The 20,403-nt window shown below is 45.2% G+C and overlaps 1 long non-coding RNA gene across 1 annotated transcript in view; it reads left to right on the top strand.

The window, feature by feature from the left end:
• LOC118971532 (uncharacterized) overlaps positions 1 to 16,854 on the top strand; it is a 235,389-nt gene extending 218,535 nt beyond the window's left edge. The window contains exon 6 of the long non-coding RNA XR_012127588.1: positions 16,447 to 16,854. This is a non-coding gene — a long non-coding RNA (uncharacterized lncRNA). The remainder of the gene's footprint in view (positions 1 to 16,446) is intronic.
• The last annotated feature ends 3,549 nt before the right edge of the window (positions 16,855 to 20,403 follow it).

Below are 20,403 nucleotides of genomic sequence, written 5' to 3'. Positions count from 1 at the left end.
CTGAAAATTCTGGAAAATAGCACAATGAGCGTTTATTTCATAATTCAAAAATCTACAATTTTTGCAAAGTGGTACAATTAAATCATGGAATAAAGAGTCCAGAAGCTAACCCACAAACATACAACCTTTCATGTACTGTTGACCCTTGAGCAACATGGGTTTGAACTGCTTAGGTCCACTTAATGTGCAGAATTTTTCAATTAATATATTGGAAAACTTTTCAGAGATTTGTGACAGTTTGAAAAAAGCATTTCCATTCCTCTAGCTTACTTTATGGTTAGAGTGTAAAATGTAATACATACAATATGCAGAATGTGTGCTATCAGCTGTGTGTGTGACTGCTGAGGCTTCTAGTCCACAGTAGGCTATTAGTGGTTAAGTTTTGGGGTCGTCAGAGTTACACATGGATTTTCTGACTGCATGGTGGGGGACCAGCATCCCTAAACCCCTCATTGTTCAAGGGTCAACTGTATTTGAATTCAGTAGAAGTGTTCAAATAATTGGGTTACCTTGTAGGAAAATTTTTGAAAACTTAGATCTCTATCATGACATAAACAGAGACAGTTTAAGACCTAGAGATGAAAAACAGAGCTTTGAAAATATCTGTATGAAAATGGTTAACATCTTTATAATTTCAGGGCAGAAAGTGAGTTTTTAAAGCCATACACAAAAAATAAAACTCATAAACCTTTAGTTTCATAAGTATGTTTTTATCAAAATCTAAATTTTTTTCATCACATTAAGTCACCATACATTTAAAAGTTAAAGATACACAACAGAATAGATGAAGGTGTCTGGAGATGTATAGCTGTATACCTATCTATCTGTCTCTATAATTCATCTGTATCAGACCACAGATTATAGTATAGGATATAAAAATCTAACAACTTGGAAAAAAGACAGAGAGATCAAAGGAAAAACCATTAAAGGCTTTGAATGGAAAATTCACCAAAGTACATGAACTGGCAATAGGAACAATTATGTTGTTAACAATAACTTGGAAAGACGCTCCAAATCAGTATGGTATTTGGGAAAATGCAAATTGAAATAAAAAGGAGATCTTTTCACAGCCATCAGATTGGCAAAATTTCTGAACCTGGCAACATTGAGTTGGCAAGGCCAGGATGTGTGAGCAGTTGTCGCGTGTCTAAGAAAAGTGGTAAACGTGCAAACTCCATACCCTAGCAATTCTGCTTGAAGAATTTTGACATGTGCCCAAAGACACATCCAAGGGACAGAGTATCTGAGGTGTGGGTGGCCTTTCCTAGCAGAGTCCATTCTCTCTGCATTCATGGTGCCTGGCTTATACAATCGCTAAAGAGTTGATCACGCTCTGCGATTCTCTGCTGATATGTGTGACTGGGGGGTCCGCTTGGAGGATAGGTCAAGACTCACAGGAGACAGATGTCAGATGCCAAAGTGAGAGGGGAAAACACAGGTCATATCTGCCAGGTAGAGAGTCAAGAACCCACTCAAAGATTTTGAAATCCTTCTTAAATACCAAGGGTATGCATACAAGAATCAGGAGTCAGAAGTTTTTAAAAAGCTGAGTCCTTGTCTCAGAGTATTGAAAGGGAAACCTGTAACTCCTCCCTCAAAGCCTGACTCTTATCAATGGCCATGGGTCTTTCTTTAGGCCAAACTTCCCATTTCCACGCCTGCACTGTTGTACAGATTCGTGCTGTAAGGAAATGTTGTAGTAACTGGCAGTTGGCCAAGTAATAACCTTCCAATGTGTATCTATATAGAGGGAAGGCATGTATGTAGAAAATAAAAGTAGAAGTTAATTGCAACAGTGTGTTTTGTGCAACCACCGAATCCTCAGTAAATTACCTGATACTGGAGCAGAGATTTAGTGTGCTTGTAGAAGGAAATTCTCAGGTGTACTGAAGTCCTTTCTGAGGCTCCCCTCACCCAATCCCCATCACCACCAAATGTTGCTGATACAACTGTGTCACTCAAGAATCAACTTTCTGACAAGGAAGCATAGCTGGCTTTAGCTGAGATAATGAGGTGAACCACTTACACCAACTTGTTGATTGGCATGCGCAGACTGTGTGTCCCACCTTATCTGGAGCCGTGCAGGCTTATGCCTGCAGTCCTGGTGTAATTAATCCTAACTTACCCTTCTTCTAGTAAGAGGATTCAGGTCTGGACAATAAAATTATGTGGTCATCTTTTAGAAGTTAACAAAGGCAAGAGCAGTTAACATTTATTGGTTATGATTGCTAAGCAATAAACTCATTTAATCTTTTATAATCCTATTAAGTGAAATTAGACAGATGAAGAAAATAAGACAGGCATGTAACTTGCCAAAAATCCCAGATCTCCTCCCCAGGTATATGGAAAGCGAGTCTGTGACTTAAGTCAGTACATCCGTGCTTCACATGTTTTCCAAATAACTGGTACTTCTGTTTTGATATTCGTCTTTTAAAAAACTGGTATTGTTTTAAGGTTCTTTTACTATTCTCATGAGTGCAATTCTGTAGTGTCTGAATGAGAAGATTTTAGAGTATGCTTGGAAATCCACCACCACTTCAGATCCCCTATGAGACAAAATACAGCTGTTAGCTGGACCAAGATCCTTGGTGTCAGGTGACAGAGACTCCTGGAGGTGTCTGAGGCAGTTTCCCAGCACCAAGCTCTGCTTGCCTGGGGAATCCGAGGGTGGTAAATGAGGGCTGTATGCATGCCAGGGGAGTGTGCACTCCGGTCCCGTGCCCTCTGGCCATGTTGTGAGCTATGTAGTCCTGGCATTAAGAAGCGCGTTAGGCTGTGGCAGGATGCCGTGCAATAGCCAGACTGGCCAGCACATGGGACTTTCCCACGTCATGTATATGTAGGGATCCCAGAAGGTCCTCCTTCTCGCAGCACCATTGTCTGCAGCTGTACCCTGGCCAGACCTTCATCCCCACCTTCACTCTACACGTGGATTTGGAGGTCCTGAAGCCTCTTCCCTGTGCTGATGGCCCCACTGTGTTTTCTGGACGTGCTGACGTCTCGCTGTTCTTTTGAAGAAGTAATCCCACGTTTAGGTGCTCAGATCTGTTTCTGTCAAGACTTTCCATTCCATAAAAACTGGCGTTTGATGATACAGTGCTTTGCAGTAAGATCACATCCAGTAGCAGATGTTGTGTGTGTGTGACTCAAATCCCTGCGACCGTGACCGTTTCTCTGTCAGTACCTTCGGGGGCCGCGGGAGGCCGATCCGTCCATGTGCGCCATGCGTCCCAAAGCGCTAGGGAAGTAACACCCCCTGTGAAGCATCTTCCCTGGATGACGGACACACAGCACTGTGGGGTGACGTGTGGCCCCCCAGCCTCCTTGCTCTGTAGGTGAGATGGTTCCAGAGCCGGCATTTTGTACCATGCTCTGAGGCTTCCTGGCGGGGTGCAGCTCCAGGTGCTTTCCATGACAGGTAGTTTAATAGGTCCGCCTTCCCTTCCCTGTCTCGCCTCCCTCTCCCCAGCCGGAGTACCAGCCCCTCTAAATACACTGCTTATGGCTGAACCCCCGCCTCGGTGTGTTTGTGTGGGAACTCCACTTCAGCGGGCTCTGAAATCCTCCAAGCCTCTGTTGATTTCTCTTGTCGCCCTCACCTCAGTTCTGATGGTGGGATTACCTGTCATCTCCTGCCTGTTGTCCTGCGTGTGCGCTGGGTTCTCTAGACGAAGTACAGTGCGTCTGTCTCATTCACATCATGCTCAGCAGAAGCAGGCATAATCTGTGGCTGCAGGATCAACCAGGTTCCGAGAAAACGAATGAAAACAGAAGGTGGTGTACCCAGGTGGAGCCCGTTCTTGGGGGAAGGTAAAACAGGGCCTTCGGGATGGAGGCCTGAGGCTGAGAGGGCGCATAAAGAGCACTTGCACACTGCTGTGTCTGAGAAGCATTACTGCATCCTTATTGCCCATTTCATCCTTCCTGCCTGTGAATCTAAGGCTGATGACCTGGAACTCAAAGCTGCATCCTTAGAAGAAGTACTGCGGGGTTTCCTCACATGGTGAAAATCCCAGCGTTACTGCTGTTAAGAGCCTTAGAAAGCTCCTAGGAATATTTTAGGAATAATCCAGAGACCAGTATCCTGTCTCATTGAAGATACTTAGACCCTGCAAACAAAACAGTAAGTGTAAGTCCTTAAAGTGATCTCAACAGACATTTTATTTGATGTTTGAGAGATTTTAACTAGCTTCCCCGAATCATGACTTTTGTTTTAGCTAACTTTTATTAGCATTATTATTAAAACTACCATTTATTTTCTCTATGGGTTCCTATCAAGTGGATGAACTGTCATTTACTGAGCAACACCTTTGTTTGGCATATTTGGGTCATTTTTGCTTTTTTTGCTATTATAAATAATACTCAGAGCAGAATCTGTACATGAGATTTCTCTGTATTTTTGGATCATTTCCTAAGCGTAGATTCTTACAAACGTTGACCACTGACTAGCAGTTCTTTTACCCCAGTTCTAGTCTAAACCCCTTCTGATCTTCGAAAACCATCATCTTCTAGAGAAGTCTCATGGCACTGGAGTCATATGTCTGTGTTTCTTCACCAAGCAAGTACTTGTTCTGTTTATTTTGCTTTGCTGGTTGATCCATCCCTTGGGCATCTTCAGCTAGAGTTTACCCTCTGCTCCAGCTCCGTGCCCTCCTTCCGTTCTGCACTTGGTAAATTGACCATATTCCTGGTCTTGTCTACCTCTTAGATCGATTTCACCTCGTGCATCAGGTTTCGGTTTTACATGGAGCCTTCAGCCTGCCCTGCTCCATCTTTCTGCATCGTTACTGCTGCGTTGCCTCCATAATTGACATCTCTGAGCTCTACGCCTTGACCCTGGGCTCAGGTCCAGCACTAGTACCACTTCCTTCCCTGGAGGACCAAATCTGAGGTGATACACACGTCCTCTAGGGAAGGATGGCTGATTTGCAGAGCATTAAAGAAAATACATTTTTGAAGGATGAATTTCAGTTTTTAAATAGAGTACCCACTTTTTAAGATACAAAGTGTGTCCCACTTAATTTTACTGGAAATAATTGAGGTAACATGGGACAGTAAAGTAGGTAGTATATATGATAGTTAAGGATCCCCATGACCATTTTTTAAGCAAAATGTGCATTGAGAAAGAATTTCACATTATGTATTAGATATTTGAAATATCTGCATTTTCTATAATTTGGAATGGACACTATCTGGAATGTTTTTCTAACTGTGCTCACCATGGCAATAGAAGGTGTAAAATAAACACGTACCCATAGATTATATTTTATCAAGTGAAGATAGCCTTAATCATCTAAAGTATGTATACTCAGAAAATTCTAAATTTGCTTTTGAATTGAGCACAGAATGAACATGACAGATCATTATGAAATCACTTAATAAGCCAAGATAATTTAAAACCCTTTGCCCAGGTACTGTATAAACAAAGATACTGTATTATGGCAGCTGGTTGCCATGGCTACCCGATTTTTAATATGCTTTTAAAAGACTTATGTTTAAATATCTTGGAAAGTTCATAGAAGAGACACGTGTCACATGTCATGAAGATCATGACTAATGAGAGCTGGTGGTCCTGAGGCCACTAACTCTAGTTTGGGGCATATGTCTGTAGTTACTATAAACTACAGGTTTATATCTCCTTGTCCATACCTATCTCTAATATGTACCTTCAGCTCTACCTGTACTCTGTACATTCGCATCCACCTGTACATCTCTGTCTCCAGGCACAGTCCCCATGCACACGGGTACCTGCATCTAAGTTTCAGTCACTAGATCTCCACCCATGTCCTGGATGGAGTTCCCCTGTGGGGTGGGACTGGGCGAAGGGAGTTGCATGCAGCCAACCAGTGTATATGTCACGTGTCATGTCACATGTCAACATGCAGACTCTCTGAGACCACCACCCCGCCTTTCTCCTCCCCGCGTCCCAGCCTGCTGCCATTGCCAGGGCCCTGTTTCCTGACACCCCCCGAGAATTGAGGACCCCTTTCCAGTCTTCCCAGAGACAACAGAAGCCCTTCCCACGGTCCGCCTCCACGGATCTCTCTGGGCGACATCTCTGCTCACAGTGGCAAACGCTTCCTGTGTGACTATTCACAACGGCTTAGCTCCTCATTATTCTGCACTTCTCCCTAGGAGAATAGGGCTTAGGCTTTCTCTTTCCATATCCAAATGACCAGGGATATTTGTGTCCCCAGAAGGAAAGCTCAGCATTCCCCCCAAAATGAGACCTGCCTCTCCTGCTCGAATAAAGGGAAAGTGCTGAGCCCTGTTGACCCACTTCTGCTTCTGAAGCGCATGGGGCTATTGGGGTCTGGCTTCGAGAGGACTGTCACATATTTTTTCCATGGTCCCTAGTGAAAGGTACAATTAAAACGTCACTTCATTTTGGTGCAGTGTCAGGACGCCGTGCAGCCAAGCAGGCCTTTCAGACAGGAAACACGCGGGAGGCTCAGCCGGCAAGATACAGCGCTGACTGCAGCGGCCCTGGCTGCTTGCAGCGAGTTGACCGGCTGCATCTCCGGCCTGCCTGGGCCCTGCCACCCCCTCAGCACCGCTCCTGCCACCCCCTGTGCTTCCTCTGACCCCCTCTTTCTGACTGGACTGAGCCGCCTGGCATCAGTCTTTGATTCTTTCCCTTGCTTCTGCTTTGCACCCATCTCTCGTTCCCATGCCAGTGGCCCAGCTCAGGCTCTGCGGCCACTGTGCCTGGTGCCCCCAAGGTCTTCATCCTCCGTTTTTCCTGCACAGAATCCTCCAGCACCCTCTTTTCCATAGCTAGACTCCAAACTTGCAAGGGGACCAGTTCTGAGCCACTGTCCGCTTCCCACCCGGCACGTGGTCGTTGGACAGAATAGGTGCGCTCTGTCTCATGGGACTCACCCAGTCCCCCAGTCAGCTAGCCTGTGCCCCTCAAACTTCTCACTAGTCCCCTTCCCTCAACCCTGCCACCAGCTCATGGTGTCTGCTGGCCAGCTCTGTGCTGGACACGGCCCACAGCATCCCTGGGTCCCTGCACGTGTCCGTCCCTGGACCTGGAGTTGTGTCCCATGGTAGGGCCAGGTGTGCTCCCACCGCAGTGTCACGGGCTGTCGGCATCTCCGGCCCCCCCTGCTCAGGGCGACTTCCACTCCTCCCTCTGCCAAGCTGTGTGGCTCACACAGTGCTTGCACTCACTGCCCTGTTTTTGATTATTGGGCTTGCATCTTGTCTGTCTTAGACAAGCGGCCACCAACATCTCTTGGGAATGTAAATCCTCAGCCCCACTGCAGAGCTGCTAATCCAAAACTCTGGGGCTGGGGCTTGGCAATCTGTGTTTCAACAAGCCCTGCCCAGGAACTTCGATGCATGATGTGAGCTTTGAAAGGGCTGCCCCAGACTCTGAGCTACGTAAGGACAAGGACTTTATTTTTCTCCTGACATAGCGTAATAAGGCATTGCAGGTGGGACTTCTGTGACCGGGGCTGTGTGGTGAAGTTACCCCCTTCTCCCGCTCTACTGCTGCTTTTTGGTTTTGAGTACAGCCTTTGCTGTAGTCCCTGAGGTGTACTCTGCCTGGCTAGGGAGGCAGGAGGTGAAGTTCATCTCACAGAAGAAACAGAAGGAGAACCATCGAATGTCTGCTTTCTGAGAGCAAACAGGATCTTGCTGGAAGACAGTGGCCTTGCGAGCCGGCCTGTAGTGCTGAGTCAGAACTGCTCAATTCCCATCTGCACGTTTAGTAATGCAGGAGCTATGCCTGATGGGCCAGACCATAAGCTGTTATACAAGGGGGAGATACAAGGGGGTGAGGGGACCACAGTTTTAGAGAAAGAGACAGGGAAACCAGCTGTATTAGTTGCCTTTTGCAATTCTAACAAATTGCCACGCTCGGTGGCTTAAAAGTAGCACAGATTGATTCTCTGGCAATTCTGGAGATCAGAAGGTGGAGGTGGGTGTTACGGGGCTCCAATCAGTGGCTGTTCCTGCGGGAGGCTGCAGGGAAGCCTGCGCTAGCCCTGCCCGACTCCACCAGGCTGCCCACATTCCTTAGCTGTGGTTCTGCCTGTACCGTGCACGTCAGTGGCCTGGCATCTCCAGTCCCCTCTTCCTCTTTGGCCTCTGCTTTTGTCCTCATCCCTCCTTCCCTCCCTCTGCCACTCCTGCCTGCCTCTCCGAGTGCCCGTGTGATGACACTGAGGCCATCCAGACAGTCCTGGACCATTTCCCCATCTCAGGATCCTTGACTTCTCCACATCTGCATAGTCCCTCTTGTCACCGAAGGTAACACGGTCACGGGTGTCAGGAATTAGGCTGTGGACATCTTTGGGAGGAGGTGTTATTCAGGTGACCCTAGACCCCTGTACACTCAGCTGTGGGAGGTGTGGCCACACATGCAGGGCCGCACAGGAGCTGGGCCCTTGGCCACATGACTCAGAGGTCTCCGTGCCGCCTGCTCCTGTTCAGCTGGCTTCAGAGATGGAGGACAACACCTGTATCACATGCTTCCCACTTGAGCATGCGTGGCGCACAGGAGATGAGACTGTGGTGTCGGGGGGTCTGCCTGTTCTCCCTGCAGTTCTCGCAAATGCTTGTTGATTTTTCAATTTGAGAAGCCAGGAAGCACACAGGGCATAGAACCACTCAAAAACTGTGATGGCAATACAAAATTGGGTCAGTTCTTTGCTAGCCTTTCTCAATCAAATCACCAGCTATTGAAAATAGAAATTTCTTTCTAATTGACAGGAGAGATCAGACTTAGAGGGTAAGGGGGTTTTCCTATGGAAGTGTGACTCCTGATGAGGGATTGTGTTGTTCCAGGCACACCTGCCTGATGCTGTGTGACCTCAGCCTCCTCGGCAGCTCTTAGGAAAGTGAATGGGTGGGAATGGACGGCCGAGCCTCGGAGAAGGAGCGCCATGGGCAGGTGCTTTCTCACTCATTTCTGCTGTGATGGTTCGAAAGTTGGAAAGCAGGAGACTGGAAATAACTCTGGTGGAAATTGCTTCTGATTAGCTCGGGAGCATCTTTCACAAAACGCTAACCTCCAAGACATCTTTTCCTGTTTAGAGCCAATGGATTACATAAAGTCTCTTCTGCCATGGTGCCCACAAAGTGTTTTCAGAAAAGACTGTAGCTGGGTTCACAAGGCAAAGTATAATCGTTGAAGATAATATTTTTTGGAAATACGAGACTTTCTCAAGTTCCCAAACCTGCTCTAATTAGTGTGGAGGTGTTTGGGGGAGAGACTAGCTGGGGGCTGAGGCTGTGTCGACAAAACCTGTGTAGAACTTGGAGGATTTGTAAGCTGAGTGGGCAGCTGAATGCAGGAGCTTCGCAGTGGTGCCAAGTTGTTTAGAGCTACGTGACGTGCAGGCGAATCAGAGACCCCAGCAGAAGCCCCAGAGGGGACCAGTGCGAGCCTGATGGGGAGGCATGCTGTGCAGCCCCCCAGATCCACCGCCGTCCTTCTCCGTTCTCTCTGGGAGCTACAAGGGAAGTCCAGTGGACAGCATGTGTGCACATCTGCCAGCCGGCTGCACAGTGGCTTCGAAGGGGACACTTGCACGAGGCAGGGGACCAACCTTGCAAGGCGGCCCCGGAAGGGCTGTGCTCACCGTGTGTGGCCGTTGCCACTGGGGGTCGAGGAGTAGGCGCTGTTCACCAGCCGTCCCGGCCCTGCTGCTTCCACATTCCTCTCTGACATCTTTGCAAATTATCTTTTTAAAGTCTTTTCACTTTCATTTTTTGTACTGAGATTTTTACACATTTTAATTTTCCCATGTTACCTGCTTTATAAAATCTGTAGGAAACACTCTCTAGTGTGGATTGCAGGGTTCATTTCAATTCTTCTCTCTCTCTCTTTTTTTTAAACAAATGCTGCAGATGAAAGACAGGTAACTGTGTCACCCACAGTGAGGTGTTCCCTAGATACTTATAGTCAATACTCAGGTAAATGGCTCCCAACAGTGGTGGTGGTTCCTGAGCAGAACATGGTTCCCAACCGAGGATCGAGTCCAGGCACAGTAAGGAGCGGTGGGGAAACTGTGGCAGAGAAAGCTGTTTCCAAACCTGCTTCCACCACTTGCCCTGTGCACAGTTGAGCAGCTGTGCCCCCAGAGTTCCTTGTCAGTGAAATGGAGATAAGGATGCCTTCCCAAAGGGTGGTTCTGAGGATCAAGGAGGGGATTACAGGCGTCCCCCTCCTCCTCTCTGAATACAATAATAGGACAGTCTGTGGACTTGCACTTCTTTGGAAGAAGGTGGTACTATTTTAGATGCACATCAAAACCATGCCTTTGAATCAATGTCACCAATTATGCTGTACATGGTAGAATTGTCCTCTCGGATCCACACATCCGATATTTTAGAAAAAGCCCTTTACGTTTTTTAGGAAAAGCTAACCCTCTCACCTAGTGCAGGAGCATCTTTTTGCCAGGGCAGTGCCGTATGTACCTTAGCAGAGCGCCTGGAAACTTCTTCCAGGGCCCCCTTTAGAACTGTGCAGATCTTTCCATCTCTGTGGTCACTGTCATTAAAACTTCGGACCTGGCCAACTGGTTCTGCTTCCGGAAGGCATCCTGGAAAATGTTTCCTCCTTTTGAATGCCATGTGGCGAGTCAGACCCGTCATTCTGATGGGATTTAAAAAGTAGGCCGAGTAACATTGCCTGTCTCAACGCTTGGTGCTCACGTTTAGGAACTCGGGGTTCTCTGTGTGCGTGCAGAGTTCTCAGAGGGCTTTGTAATACCATAAACAAATGGATCTCCCTGGTGTCCATCGTTTGTGGATTGACCAGTTTGCCCTGGTTTTAAAACCCCCTCAGTCCCAGGAAACCTGGGACGTTGGTCACCCTAACTATTGAAAACATATTACAGCCGTTTCTGGCTCTAAGGGCTGTGATGCAGCAGAAACAGGAGGCGGGAAAGGCGCAGCACAGGGGCTTGGGTCCTCACTCTTTTCCAGGTCGTCACCTTCAGAGGGTTACTTTTCTGAAGCATCCAGGGAATGGCATATTTTTGCAACGTTTTAGAATAGAGCATATGTGCACATCATTAAATTTCATGAGTAGGCGACTTGCATTTCCCAGACTCTCACTTTTTATCGGGTTGACAGGTATGCAAATGGAGAAAAGACAGAAACAAATCCAAGTTGTTTTTTAAGTATCAGAGCTCACACTGGGCTAGAGTCAGGGCGAGTCGTGTGTAGGAGACGAGCTGTCTGCTTGCCGGACGTCATCCTGGTGAGCAGGATGTTCGCGTGCATTTTGGGTGCTGCCGTGGTAGGCATCCTTCATGATTGTTTTAGTTTCCATTGATCTATGAACCGTTTCCTTAGGCTTTTTAATAAAGAGCTCCACAGTGACATCTAGTGTATGAAGAGAAAAAGTACAGAGAGAACACAGGTTAATCACCTAAAATTGAACGCAGTATCCGAAAGAACATAATGGACGCTACTAAAAAAGAACTCGCTCCTTCCTGAACTTTAACTACTTTTGTTTCCTTAACTAGCAGCAGTGAACGACCTCACAGATATATGCTGAGTTAGGATATCAGAGCCACAGAAGGTGCCTACAGTCGGGCAAAGTCATCTAACGTAAAGCCTGTGTTACCGTAAGGTGCTGACTGTGTCATGTAAGGTACTGAACACTGTGCTGAATCCGAAAACCACAGCAGTTGTCTGGGGAAGGCACGGTTGTGACCCTCGCAGTCGTGTGGCTGACCGGGAGCTGCCAGCATCAGGGCAGAGGATCCTGCTGCCTACAGAAGAGCCACATGAGAAATTCCAGGTTCAGTTTCCTACCGAATGTGTAGCCCTTGCACACCAAAAAGTCAAAATGTCTTAAGTCAGACCCTCGTAAGTTGGGGACTATCTGAGACATTCTCTATTCTGGAGCTCTTTCTTTAAGAACCGGTCCCTAAGGAGGTCATCGTATTAACACACACGTACCGTGTGTTTCCGGTCACCGTGAAAAGCAGTGATCCACCGCCGAGCTCCATTTCCATAGGAGTAGCTTAACCTTTACGGTGCCAGTATTTGGGAAGGGCTAGCTCAAAGGAGAAGCCCAGCTTGTAACTATGGAGAGCCTGTGCAACATGCATGGGGAACTAGGGAGCCATCGAGGCAAGCTTGCTAACCTCAGCCCCTTGATCTGGGGCCAGCCTGACCCAGGATCATCGATTCCCAGTCATCCCCAGCATGCCAATCAACATAACAAACTGAAACCAGTTGCCAAGTCCCTACTTACGTGTAGCATTGTAACAGCGACAGAGTTTAGCATTTTTCAAGAGTTTACTGAATTAATGGGCAACAGGTTTTTCAGCTCTCCTGTCTGACCTCTGTGCTCCTTCCCACTGTCCTTTCTTCTGCAGCCCAGACTCATCATTGTTGTCACTACCTCAGGGCCTTTGTACTTGCTGCTCCCTCTGCATGGAGTGTTTTTTCCATGATTTTACATGCCTAGAATTTCTGTGATTTCATGTGGAATCAAGTTACTATTCTGGTTTTAGCTCAGATTATCTTTCAGAGAAGCCTTTGTAAGCAGCCCCCTTGGTAAAAAGGAAACACTTCTATACGTGTGCGTGTGCAACTTTAAAGAAAAAAAACCACTTCTCCTTGAAATGCTATGTTTCCTTCTGTGTCTGCTCACGAAACACGGGATCAGTGTTGGCGCCTCTGGTCGCTGAAATTCCTTCTTTCCTGCAAAGTGAAAGCGTTGTTGAGAGTGTCAGTTGGTCCATTTTAGCTGAGGATGATAAAAGCCAGGAGCTAGACAAGGACCAGGATGGTCTCCACGCAGAATCCAGAAAGATGAATTTACAGACCAGGAGTGGATTGGAAAGCAAAATTCTTTCTCATCTGCAGTTTCCCCAAACTGGCATTCTCAAAATAAAAGGTGGCCTGGGAATAAAGATCAAATCCAGACTGTGTTTCTGCGAACCCTTGTTAAAATTTCTGAAAGATTGAACATGGTACAGAATAAATAGATCCTCTTAGCTAGACAGAAGGACTTCTAAGAGTCTTAAGAACTTTGCTGTTGACGATATGACTGCCACAGACATTTGCAGTTATGTCTCTTGGAGCACATACACACAAGTTTCTCCTCTCGGCCGTGGTGCCCGGGAGTGGAATGGCCAGGCTGTAGAGTATACTCAAATTCAAATTCACTAGATAATACCAAATTTCTTTTACTCCTTCCAACAGCAGATGGTCAGTCCTTGTCCACAGATCATGGAGGGATTTTGGCTTCACATCCTAGCCTGTAGATGATGATGTTAAGATTAAAAATGGAAAACAAAAACCAACTTTTTATAAAATCTGTTGGGTTTGAAATGAAGTCTCGTTGTGAATTTAGAGGGAATTGTTCCAATATGTGATTCTAGATCCGGTGTGCCTGTAGTTCAGGATCTTCCTGGGTCTCCCTCTTGAATTAGCCCCTGGTGAATTACAATCGATTTTTTTCTGATTAGTAATGAAAGTTGGCACTTTAAAAAAATTATCACTGGCTGTTTGTCTTTTCTGTCTTATGAAATACCTTGTTATGGACGATACACATTTAGGGTTTGGTTAATTGATTTATGTGTGTGTGTGTGTGTCTGCATGTATTTATACATATTTATTGTATCTACTGACACTTTGGCCCATGGCCATTCTGCCCCTCAAGGAAAAGGAGGGGAAGAGAACAGGAAAAGTAAGATAAGAGAAAGGGAAGAGGAACAATGTACATATGATTGTTTAATCAGGATGTCACAGCCCACAGAAAACCTGCCAACATTTTTATTGGAATTTTATATTGAATCTATGAACCAAATGGGAAGAATTGACATCTCTACAATACTGAGCTTTCTAATGAAGAACATGTTGTCTGGATCCCTAAATTCAGTTCTTTAATGTTATTCACTATCTGTCTATACTTTTCTACATGGAGTATATAGAATTTTTTTACATAAATCTGTTATGAAATAAATCAGCTGACATTCTAACATGGAAACAACCTTGATCTTGACATAGTGCCTTTCTTTATATATTGCTGATAAGTTTTAAAAATATTTAGGATTTTCATATCTGCGTTCATGCATGAGATTGGCCAACACTTTTTACAAACTTTTTTATTGAGATATAATCCACTTATTGCATAATTTTCCCATCTATTTATGGTGTGTAGCATATTCACAGAATTCCTCAAGCATTTCCATCAGCTTGAGAGCATTTTCATCAGCCCCAGAAGAAAGCTGGTACCTCCTGGCGGTCACTCTCCCTGCCCTCCATCTCTGCTGACCCCCAATTTGCTTTCTGTGTCTTTGGGAGTGCCTCTTTTTGGCGTTTCACATATATGGGATCACACAGACTCATTAATTTTTTTACTGTCTCACTGTTTGTGTTTGTGCATAGTGAATTGGTCGTGGAAGACATTGAGCCAGAACCCCTTTACTGCAGGTGAAGACATTTTGCAATAAAATACTTGCATAATTGTTACTGAATCACAGTACTCTGGGGGTGACACCCAGTGCTGGCAGTTTGAGAGGATGTGGTGTCCCTGTCCATGGAAAATTCCCAGCAATCTATTAGCAATCTTCAGAAGCACTGGCCCCTAAGAGTCCCAGGCTTAATCTGTCTTATCTGCAGATTGGAAACAGGTTACTATCTCATCCATTACTCATTATCACTCCCTTCATGGCTTATCAGTAATGTCTGACGATGACTTTGAATCCTTGCAAGGATGGAGAGGGAAATTAATAGAGGCAATTAGGAAAGGTTAAGGGGAAATGGGGAAGGCATGTTAATCTGGTTACGACTGAAGATGAAACCAGGAAATTACTCTAACTTCCTTCCTTCTACTCTCTTCTCTTGTTCTCACTTGACGGACGTTAAGTGAGGTCCCTTCACATGACAGGCATTAAGCTCTAAGTTAGCATAAGACCTGTGTCTTAATAAATGACACACAGGTCTTAATTATGAAAAGATCTCACTTCTAAGTCAAGGGTGGGAATTGACACATAGTGAAATAATTGTCACAATCAGGTAAACACTAATAAAATCATGTGCAAGTATGAGAAGCAGCCAGAATTAGACTGAATGCAGGTCCCTGTTTTTCTGCCTTTCATAGCAGTACTTATGGGGGACGATAGTTGAGAAGAAATATCTACACATGCTTCAGTTAGGAAAATTGAATGCATGGCATTCTGGGTTGAATTGTGTCTCCCCAAAAAGACACGTGGAAGTCCTAAGCCCCAGAACCTACACAGGACCTTACTTAGAAGCAGGGTCTTGGCAAGCTGAGTTACATTAGGGTGAGGTCATCAGGGGGGGCCCTAACCTGGTGACTAGTGTCACTAATTGAAGAGGGAGATTGGGCCCAGAGACATGGGGACGATGTTGTCTGACAATGGAGGCAGATACAAGCCAAGGGATGCCAAGGACCCAGCTGCCTTCAGAGCCTAGGAAGAGGATTTGCCATGCATCTTACATTTATATTTGAAACACACATGCACCCAGAACAAAAAGAAGCTCTTTATCCCTTTAGAGGTAGGTCTTCATTGCTTTAGAAGGATTGCTTATGCCCCGACACAAACACTTGGCCCTGCAGCGCCTGCTCAATGCTGGACCTCTGGAGAACGGCGGAGACTCCCAGACCCGGCTCTCCCAGGGGGCCCTGGAGTGTCGGGGCGCTGCCCGGCCCCTCAGCCCTCCCTCGCCCTCCTTCCGGTCGATTCCACCTTCTGAGCACTGCTCCGGGACACTTACTCCTTCCGTGTCCATTCTGCCCTCTCCAGCACAGAACGCACTCACTTTTCAGCTGGACGACAGGCCGGGCCCTGAAGCTGGACTCACCGTTTGCATGTGGCCCCCAGCCTGTGTCCCTGTAGCAGCCAGAGAGGTCCTGTCACATGCTGGGTGGATTCGGCTGCCCCTCCGCTTCCCCATCTGTCCTTAACTTTCTCACCATTGGCCCCACCACCACCGATTTGCTCTTGGGATGGGGACCAGGACCCCGTGCTAACTCATGGCCAGTGCCTCACTTTCACCCTCACATGTGACCTAACACAGTTCCTCACCCTGTTATGTATCTGCTGCCAGTTTTCTTGCAAGGCTCCATTTTTATTCTTGAGATGTCCCCCTAAATGTCACTTCTTGCTGGGCACTGCTAGGGCCCTTGGTCATATGCCCTCAGTGTGTTGTGGAACTTTCCAGATTATAATTTGTAAATGGGCCTTTGCTTATGAGGTGCCTTAATTAATGTTTGTCATCTGCATGCGGTGGCAGCTCCCGGATGGCAGAATCCACACGTGTCCAGTTTGCTCTTGTATCTGCAACGCGAAGAGCAATTTTTGTTGAATGAATAAGTGAAGGGATGCAATAAAAGCAATGTGTTTTGAGTAATAATTGGGTTCTTAATTCATGAACTTGTTTACTTTCCAGCAGGCTGGTGTTCTTAATTCTTTTGTTGTTTGCATTCTGGTTCCTGAGGACGGTGAACATTAGGATGAAATGCTCTTCTCTACTTTCCGTAGAGTTGAAATGAACTTCAACACTAAACAATGTGTGCCGACGTCTGGATCTTCAGAGCACGAGACAAAAAAAAGACCCTTGGAAATTCACACTACAGTAAAATCCATCAATATTCATTGCAGGGGAATGTCAATGAGGAAAAGCTTGAATTGACTTCAGATAAACATCAAAAGTGTGAAATCCATTAAAATAATTTAAAATCATGAACGCCTATAGTATGATGTGATCGTGGCTCCCAGTTCCATGGAAAATCTTTGTCAATAAAAGCAAGACGGATTCTAATTATGTCTCATATCTTGTCATGCTATGTCACTATCTGTAATGATTCAATTTAACGATCATCATTAATATTTATTGAACTTCTTTGATACTTGAAGCTGTATTTTGCTGATGATAATAAATGAGTTCATGTGTTAATTTGATAACATGTACAGTGTCATTAATGAGTATGCCGAAGGGCAGAGGGAAACAACGTCTATGGCTGTGCTGTCCAATGTAGTAGCCACTCAAGGGCTGTTTTAATTTAAACAAATTAATTAGAGTTAAATAACAAATTCAGTCTGTAAAATGCATCAGGTACTGTTCACTTGCTCAGTAGCCACATGTACCCAGGGCCACCTTGCTGTGCAACATGGACAGAAAACTTCCATTTATCATGAAAGTTCTATTAGACAAGTGCTTATCTACGGAACTTTGTTAACTGTATGCTCAGTTGTTTGTTTGTTTTTTAAGTTAAACTGGATTAGCAGAAGGTCAGTAGACAGAGAAGAACCACTGCCCGGGACTCTCCTGTGCTTCAGATTCATGTGGGTGTGATCAGCAAACCAACACGTCAACTCCAGTCTGTCCCGTTTTTTTAAAATAAGGTTTTATTAGTGCACAGCCTTCCCCATTCATCTATGTCTGCTTTTGTGTGGCAGACGTGGTGACTCATTGTGATGAGACTGTACGGCTCGCAAAGCCAAAAATACTTCTTGTCTGACCCTTACTAGAAAATGTTTGCTAACCACTCATCTAGAGAGTCATGTCCCACTCTAAATGGGATCTTGCTGGATGGGGGACCCACTGGAGAAGGAAGTAGGAAGGGTCCCCAGTAATAGAGATGCTCATTCGAGAGAAAGCCATTTGTGATAGGAATTGTCTTCAAACATTCTAGAGGGCTTTGTCTGGAAGAGGGATCAAGACAGCAGGGTAGAAGGTCTGATGAAGAAGAATTATGGTCAGTATGGGGGAGTAAGGATCTAAGGAGTGGAGTGTTTCATGAATAACAGGACAACCACTTTGAAATATTACTTAGAGTTCCTTCCTACCAAGGTTGAAGTCGAAGTGGAACACGGATCTGATGGGCATTGGTAGAGAAGATTCCATCCCATGTGTAGATGGTAGGGTAACCTCCCAGGCCGATCTGTCTGCTTCCCAGATCTGCTGAACACACCGATGAAAACCCCTTCCCAAGAAAACTGCAGCTCCACCAAAACGTGCAGCGCCTTTTATGAATCAAGTTCAAGAGCCCCTGAACCGTGCATCTCTTCACCCACAAAGAATTCTCCCAACTCTCAAGTTCTGTGAATTAAAAATGTTTTCAGTCGTACAAAACCTTGAATCTAAAAAGAATTCAAGACCACTCATAATTATCAGTATAACGTATGGTATGAGATTTGGACACATGCTTAACTAATGTGCAAATGCCTTAAAAACATTGCCTTCTCCTAGGAATGGTGCTGACGGCGTTATGTTCTTACTTTCATGGATAGTTTAGCAGTAAACTTAAGGTAAAAATTCAAATTCCTGAGAAACAGAATGTACATGAAATAACCACATTTGTGTAGGTATTTTCTTGCACTGCAGCATTATTCCTCTGTAGCGTTTTCCTAATGAGTCAGTGACCTTACACTCAACTTCAAAGACTTTGTTCTCTCTTTCTATCTGTCTTTTTCTCACCAAGATACTGTCTTGGATGATATTCACTTTCCCTTTCATTGAAAAGCTTTGATTTCCTGCATGACTTAGGTTTAAACCTAGAAAGTTTAAGAAAGCCAAATCAAGTACTAAGAATATTCACACATGGAAAATGTCTTAATATTGTTACGGACATTTATTATATATCCAAATTGTATTATATCATCAGAAATCATAATAACACCATTATGTTTTGCAATTACATGCTTCGGAGGCAACGTATCATGTGTTTACTGTAATTACACCATTTGACTAATTACAGCAATTATGCTACTTAGTGGCTGAATTCTTAGCTCTGAATGCTATTGATTGGGTGGACTTTCTCCATAATTCTGTGAGGTTCTGTGCCTTGAATTTGGTGAATATGGTCTTGAGCTTTTTGTTGCTCCCATTTTTCTCAATTTCCAGTGCTGATTTTAAGGTTCGGGGATGAATATGTCATTCACATTTTTTATTACCATACCAGAATGTGTCAGGGAGGACAGAGTGTTCTTTTCTAGCCCCAGGCTCTAAAAACTGTGCGGGCTTTTAGATTAAGTGCTTAGCTTCCCACCAGGGGCTCACCCAGAGCCTAGTGTTGGGGATGAACTGGCAGGCTGCGGAGCTGAAACGAGAAGTCAGTTTGGTGACTTCATACAAATCCGTCCATCAGCTCCGTTCCCCTTCTCAGGACCAGCGCCGGCAGCGTGAAGCGGAGGGAGCCCAGCCATTATTTTGCAGGCTTGGATCTGCACTTGGAAAGCCGTTAGAGTTGAGGAAACACACTGAACGTCCCAACCTCAGTTTTCTCAATGCCATAAGGGAATTAAAAATAGCTGCTTCATAGGACTTTTATGAGAGTCACATGGAAACATAAAACCTCTTTGTAAAGTGCATGATAAGCAGCTATAGGGAGCCTCTGCCTCCTGTATGTCAAGAGGAACCACTGACTTTGGGAAGGAATTCACGCTAAGAGGCACAGCGACTGCTTGCCCTGAAGGGGTACACGCGCTCTTTGCACCATTTCCCAGTGGTTTATCACGCAATAAGACGGCCCTGTGGACTTGGGTCTCTTTTTCCAAATTAGAATACCAAGAATTCGATGGTCATGTAAAACAGCTTGGAACTTAAAAGTAGATTTTGGAAAAAGTAGATCTCAGAAAACAGTACATTCTTGTCAGGCACAAAACAGTAGATCAAATATTTACCAGTAATCAAAATTTTATAAACAACCCAAGAACACGACAGAACATTACCCCATTTCAACCTTAGTGTCTGGTTATGTGGGTTGCAATTTCTATTTCCAAGTTACCTTAAATCATTAATTAGTTATGAAGCAACTGAGCCTTATAATGAGGTGAGAGAGGGAAACGAGCAGACTAGAACACACACACGTATGTCTTCTTTTTAATTTGATGGTGGGCTGTTAATAATAAATAATAATTGACATTACTGGGTATTCATAAAATAGGAATTGTTTCAGCACATGCTGAACAAAACTTACAATGTATGCCATTTGATTCCTCTATGTTACTAATTCAGAAGTGGCACAGATTATGAAACTGTGTCCTGCATATTTATTTGCTTCTTTTGGCTACTTTTGTCCTCTTAAGGGCTCATTTTTATTGGATTGAGCTCTTCCTCAGCCGTCGTAAGCATCCAGAAACCCTCGCAGGGACAGTGCGAAGTGGCTTGAGAGAGGTAGCCCTACACTATGGTCATTCTTCTCTGCCAAGTTTGTGAAACATTAATCCCCAAATGGCAATGACCCCTGTGATAAGCCAGGTCATGTTCTCAGGCACAGAACTGTGAATCGAGAAACACAAACCATGAAATGGGATCTCCTCTGGTATTTCCAGCAAAACTTAACTCTCCTCGCCTGGGAAGTCATTTGAAAGATTGTATAACAAAAAGGGAGGGTTACGCTTTGCCTTAGTTAATGTGTAGCCCACATCAGACTTCAGTCTGAGTAGCCGC

This window comes from Manis javanica, chromosome X (assembly GCF_040802235.1).
Source record: "Manis javanica isolate MJ-LG chromosome X, MJ_LKY, whole genome shotgun sequence".
In the NCBI taxonomy this organism is placed as follows: domain Eukaryota; kingdom Metazoa; phylum Chordata; class Mammalia; order Pholidota; family Manidae; genus Manis; species Manis javanica.
This window is presented reverse-complemented; position numbering and strand designations above follow the sequence as displayed.